Source organism: Phyllobates terribilis, unplaced genomic scaffold (assembly GCF_046119375.1).
Source record: "Phyllobates terribilis strain yellow unplaced genomic scaffold, ASM4611937v1 Scaffold_20__1_contigs__length_20440879, whole genome shotgun sequence".
Taxonomy (NCBI): domain Eukaryota; kingdom Metazoa; phylum Chordata; class Amphibia; order Anura; family Dendrobatidae; genus Phyllobates; species Phyllobates terribilis.
The window spans coordinates 18,924,488-18,931,877 of record NW_027362780.1 but is presented as its reverse complement, the minus strand read 5'-3'; positions in this window follow the sequence as shown (position 1 = coordinate 18,931,877).

Sequence of the window (7,390 nt, the reverse complement as noted above, 5' to 3'; positions counted from 1 at the left end):
TAAAACAACATAAATACAATTTAATAAAGCATAGAATAAAACAACATAAATACAATTTAATAAAGCATAGTTTAAAACAACATAAATACAATTTAATAAAGCATAGGATAAAACCACAGAATTACAACTTAATAAAGCATAGGATAAAACAACATAAATACAATTTAATAAAGCATAGGACAAAACAACATAAATACAATTTAATAAAGCATAGGATAAAACAACATAAATACAATTTAATGAAACATAGGATAAACAACATAAATACAATTTAATAAAGCATAGGATAAACAACATAAATACAATTTAATAAAGCATAGGCTAAAACTACATAAATACAATTTAATAAAGCTTAGGATAAAACAAAGTAAATACAATATAATAAAGCATAGGCTAAAACAACATAAATACAATTTATAAAGCATAGGATAAAACAACATAAATACAATTTAATAAAGCATAGGATAAAACAACATAAATACAATTTAATAAAGCATAGGCTAAAACAACATAAATACAATTTATAAAGCATAGGATAAAACAACATAAATACAATTTAATAAAGCATAGAATAAAACAACATAAATACAATTTAATAAAGCATAGGATTAAACAACATAAATACTATTTAATAAAGCATAGGATAAAACCACATCAATACAATTTAATAAAGCACAGTATAAAACAACATAAATAAAATTTAATAAAGCAAAGGATACAACAACATAAATACAATTTAATAAAGCATAGGATAAAACCACAGAATTACAATTTAATAAAGCATAGGATAAAACAACATAAATACAATTTAATAAAGCATAGGACAAAACAACATAAATACAATTTAATAAAGCATAGGATAAAACAACATAAATACAATTTAATAAAGCATAGGATAAAACAACATAAATACAATTTAATAAAGCATAAGATAAAACAACATGAATACAATTTAATAAAGCACAGTATAAAACAACATAAATAAAATTTAATAAAGCAAAGGATACAACAACATAAATACAATTTAGTAAAGCATAGGTCAAAATAACATAAATGCAATTTAATTAAGCATAGGTTAAAACAACATAAATACAATTTAATAAAGCATAGGTTAAAACAACATAAATTCAATTTAATAAAGCATAGGATAAAACAACATAAATACAATTTAATAAAGCATAGGTTAAAACAACATAAATACAATTTAATTAAGCATAGGTTAAAACAACATAAATACAATTTAATAAAGCATAGGTTAAAACAACATAAATACAATTTAATAAAGCATAGGATAAAACCACAGAATTACAATTTAATAAAGCATAGGATAAAACAACATAAATACAATTTAATGAAACATAGGATAAACAACATAAATACAATTTAATAAAGCATAGGATAAACAACATAAATACAATTTAATAAAGCATAGGCTAAAACTACATAAATACAATTTAATAAAGCTTAGGATAAAACAAAGTAAATACAATATAATAAAGCATAGGATAAAACAACATAAATTCAATTTAATAAAGCATAAGATAAAACAACATGAATACAATTTAATAAAGCATAGGTTAAAACAACATAAATACAATTTAATAAAGCATAGGATAAAACAACATAAATACAATTTAATAAAGCATAGGTTAAAACAACATAAATACAATTTAATAAAGCACAGGATAAAACAACATAAATACAATTTAATAAAGCATAGGTTAAAACAACATAAATACAATTTAATAAAGCATAGGATAAAACAACATAAATACAATTTAATAAAGCTTAGGATAAAACAACATAAATACAATTTAATAAAGCATAGGATAAAACAACATAAATACAATTTAATAAAGCATAGGATAAAACAACATAAATACAATTTAATAAAGCATAGAATAAAACAACATAAATACAATTTAATAAAGCATAGGATTAAACAACATAAATACTATTTAATAAAGCATAGGATAAAACCACATCAATACAATTTAATAAAGCACAGTATAAAACAACATAAATAAAATTTAATAAAGCAAAGGATACAACAACATAAATACAATTTAGTAAAGCATAGGTCAAAATAACATAAATGCAATTTAATAAAGCATAGGATAAAACAACATAAATACAATTTAATAAAGCATAGGATAAAACAACATAAATAAAATTTAATAAAGCATAGGATAAAACAACATAAATTCAATTTAATAAAGCATAGGATAAAACAACATAAATACAATTTAATAAAGCATAGGTTAAAACAACATAAATACAATTTAATAAAGCATAGGTTAAAACAACATAAATACAATTTAATAAAGCATAGGAAAAACAACATAAATACAATTTAATAAAGCATAGGCTAAAACTACATAAATACAATTTAATAAAGCTTAGGATAAAACAAATTAAATACAATATAATAAAGCATAGGATAAAACAACATAAATTCAATTTAATAAAGCATAGGATAAAACAACATAAATACAATTTAATAAAGCATAGGATAAAATAACATAAATACAATTTAATAAAGCATAGGTTAAAACAACATAAATACAATTTAATAAAGCATAGGACAAAACAACATAAATACAATTTAATAAAGCATAGGTTAAAACAACATAAATACAAGTTAATAAAGCATAGGATAAAACAACATAAATAAAATTTAATAAAGCATAGGATAAAACAACATAAATAAAATTTAATAAAGCATAGGTTAAAATAACATAAATACAATTTAATAAAGCATAGGACAAAACAACATAAAAACTATTTAATAAAGCATAGTTTAAAACAACATAAATACAATTTAATAAAGCATAGGATAAAACCACAGAATTACAATTTAATAAAGCATAGGATAAAACAACATAAATACAATTTAATAAAGCATAGGACAAAACAACATAAATACAATTTAATAAAGCATAGGATAAAACAACATAAATACAATTTAATAAAGCATAGGATAAAACAACATAAATACAATTTAATAAAGCATAAGATAAAACAACATGAATACAATTTAATAAAGCATAGGTTAAAACAACATAAATACAATTTAATAAAGCATAGGATAAAACAACATAAATACAATTTAATAAAGCATAGGTTAAAACAACATAAATACAATTTAATAAAGCACAGGATAAAACAACATAAATACAATTTAATAAAGCATAAGACAAAAAAACATAAATACAATTTAATAAAGCATATGTTAAAGCAACATAAATACAACTTAATAAAGCATAAGATAAAACAACATGAATACAATTTAATAAAGCATAGGTTAAAACAACATAAATACAATTTAATAAAGCATAGGATAAAACAACATAAATACAATTTAATAAAGCATAGGTTAAAACAACATAAATATAATTTAATAAAGCACAGGATAAAACAGCATAAATACAATTTAATAAAGCATAAGACAAAAAAACATAAATACAATTTAATAAAGCATATGTTAAAGCAACATAAATACAATTTAATAAAGCATAGGTTAAAACAACATAAATACAATTTAATAAAGCATAGGATAAAACAACATAAATACAATTTAATAAAGCTTAGGATAAAACAACATAAATACAATTTAATAAAGCATAGGATAAAACAACATAAATACAATTTAATAAAGCATAGGATAAAACAACATAAATACAATTTAATAAAGCATAGAATAAAACAACATAAATACAATTTAATAAAGCATAGAATTAAACAACATAAATACTATTTAATAAAGCATAGGATAAAACCACATCAATACAATTTAATAAAGCACAGTATAAAACAACATAAATAAAATTTAATAAAGCAAAGGATACAACATAAATACAATTTAGTAAAGCATAGGTCAAAATAACATAAATGCAATTTAATAAAGCATAGGATAAAACAACATAAATACAATTTAATAAAGCATAGGATAAAACAACATAAATAAAATTTAATAAAGCATAGGATAAAACAACATAAATTCAATTTAATAAAGCATAGGATAAAACAACATAAATACAATTTAATAAAGCATAGGTTAAAACAACATAAATACAATATAATAAAGCATAGGATAAAACCACAGAATTACAATTTAATAAAGCATAGGATAAAACAACATAAATACAATTTAATAAAGCATAGGACAAAACAACATAAATACAATTTAATAAAGCATAGGATAAAACAACATAAATACAATTTAATGAAACATAGGATAAACATCATAAATACAGTTTAATAAAGCATAGGATAAACAACATAAATACAATTTAATAAAGCATAGGCTAAAACTACATAAATACAATTTAATAAAGCTTAGGATAAAACAAAGTAAATACAATATAATAAAGCATAGGATAAAACAACATAAATTCAATTTAATAAAGCATAGGATAAAACAACATAAATACAATTTAATAAAGCATAAGATAAAACAACATGAATACAATTTAATAAAGCATAGGTTAAAACAACATAAATACAATTTAATAAAGCATAGGATAAAACAACATAAGTACAATTTAATAAAGCATAGGTTAAAACAACATAAATACAATTTAATAAAGCACAGGATAAAACAACATAAATACAATTTAATAAAGCATAAGACAAAAAAACATAAATACAATTTAATAAAGCATATGTTAAAGCAACATAAATACAATTTAATAAAGCATAGGTTAAAACAACATAAATACAATTTAATAAAGCATAGGATAAAACAACATAAATACAATTTAATAAAGCTTAGGATAAAACAACATAAATACAATTTAATAAAGCATAGGATAAAACAACATAAATACAATTTAATAAAGCATAGGATAAAACAACATAAATACAATTTAATAGAGCATAGGCTAAAACAACATAAATACAATTTATAAAGCATAGGATAAAACAACATAAATACAATTTAATAAAGCATAGAATAAAACAACATAAATACAATTTAATAAAGCATAGGATTAAACAACATAAATACTATTTAATAAAGCATAGGATAAAACCACATCAATGCAATTTAATAAAGCACAGGATAAAACAACATAAATAAAATTTAATAAAGCATAGGATACAACAACATAAATACAATTTAGTAAAGCATAGGTCAAAATAACATAAATGCAATTTAATAAAGCATAGGATAAAACAACATAAATACAATTTAATAAAGCATAGGATAAAACAACATAAATAAAATTTAATAAAGCATAGGATAAAACAACATAAATTCAATTTAATAAAGCATAGGATAAAACAACATAAATACAATTTAATAAAGCATAGGTTAAAACAACATAAATACAATTTAATAAAGCATAGGTTAAAACAACATAAATACAATTTAATAAAGCATAGGTTAAAACAACATAAATACAATTTAATAAAGCATAGGACAAAACAACATAAATACAATTTAATAAAGCATAGGTTAAAACAACATAAATACAAGTTAATAAAGCATAGGATAAAACAACATAAATAAGATTTAATAAAGCATAGGATAAAACAACATAAATAAAATTTAATAAAGCATAGGTTAAAATAACATAAATACAATTTAATAAAGCATAGGACAAAACAACATAAAAACTATTTAATAAAGCATAGTTTAAAACAACATAAATACAATTTAATAAAGCATAGGATAAAACCACAGAATTACAATTTAATAAAGCATAGGATAAAACAACATAAATACAATTTAATAAAACATAGGACAAAACAACATAAATACAATTTAATAAAGCATAGGATAAAACAACATAAATACAATTTAATGAAACATAGGATAAACAACATAAATACAATTTAATAAAGCATAGGATAAACAACATAAATACAATTTAATAAAGCATAGGCTAAAACTACATAAATACAATTTAATAAAGCTTAGGATAAAACAAAGTAAATACAATATAATAAAGCATAGGATAAAACAACATAAATACAATTTAATAAAGCATAGGTTAAAACAACATAAATACAATTTAATAAAGCACAGGATAAAACAACATAAATACAATTTAATAAAGCATAAGGCAAAAAAACATAAATACAATTTAATAAAGCATATGTTAAAGCAACATAAATACAATTTAATAAAGCATAGGTTAAAACAACATAAATACAATTTAATAAAGCATAGGATAAAACAACATAAATACAATTTAATAAAGCTTAGGATAAAACAACATAAATACAATTTAATAAAGCATAGGATAAAACAACATAAATACAATTTAATAAAGCATAGGATAAAACAACATAAATACAATTTAATAAAGCATAGAATAAAACAACATAAATACAATTTAATAAAGCATAGGATTAAACAACATAAATACTATTTAATAAAGCATAGGATAAAACCACATCAATACAATTTAATAAAGCACAGTATAAAACAACATAAATAAAATTTAATAAAGCAAAGGATACAACAACATAAATACAATTTAGTAAAGCATAGGTCAAAATAACATAAATGCAATTTAATAAAGCATAGGATAAAACAACATAAATACAATTTAATAAAGCATAGGATAAAACAACATAAATAAAATTTAATAAAGCATAGGATAAAACAACATAAATTCAATTTAATAAAGCATAGGATAAAACAACATAAATACAATTTAATAAAGCATAGGTTAAAACAACATAAATACAATTTAATAAAGCATAGGTTAAAACAACATAAATACAATTTAATAAAGCATAGGAAAAACAACATAAATACAATTTAATAAAGCATAGGCTAAAACTACATAAATACAATTTAATAAAGCTTAGGATAAAACAAATTAAATACAATATAATAAAGCATAGGATAAAACAACATAAATTCAATTTAATAAAGCATAGGATAAAACAACATAAATACAATTTAATAAAGCATAGGATAAAATAACATAAATACAATTTAATAAAGCATAGGTTAAAACAACATAAATACAATTTAATAAAGCATAGGACAAAACAACATAAATACAATTTAATAAAGCATAGGTTAAAACAACATAAATACAAGTTAATAAAGCATAGGATAAAACAACATAAATAAAATTTAATAAAGCATAGGATAAAACAACATAAATAAAATTTAATAAAGCATAGGTTAAAATAACATAAATACAATTTAATAAAGCATAGGACAAAACAACATAAAAACTATTTAATAAAGCATAGTTTAAAACAACATAAATACAATTTAATAAAGCATAGGATAAAACCACAGAATTACAATTTAATAAAGCATAGGATAAAACAACATAAATACAATTTAATAAAGCATAGGACAAAACAACATAAATACAATTTAATAAAGCATAGGATAAAACAACATAAATACAATTTAATA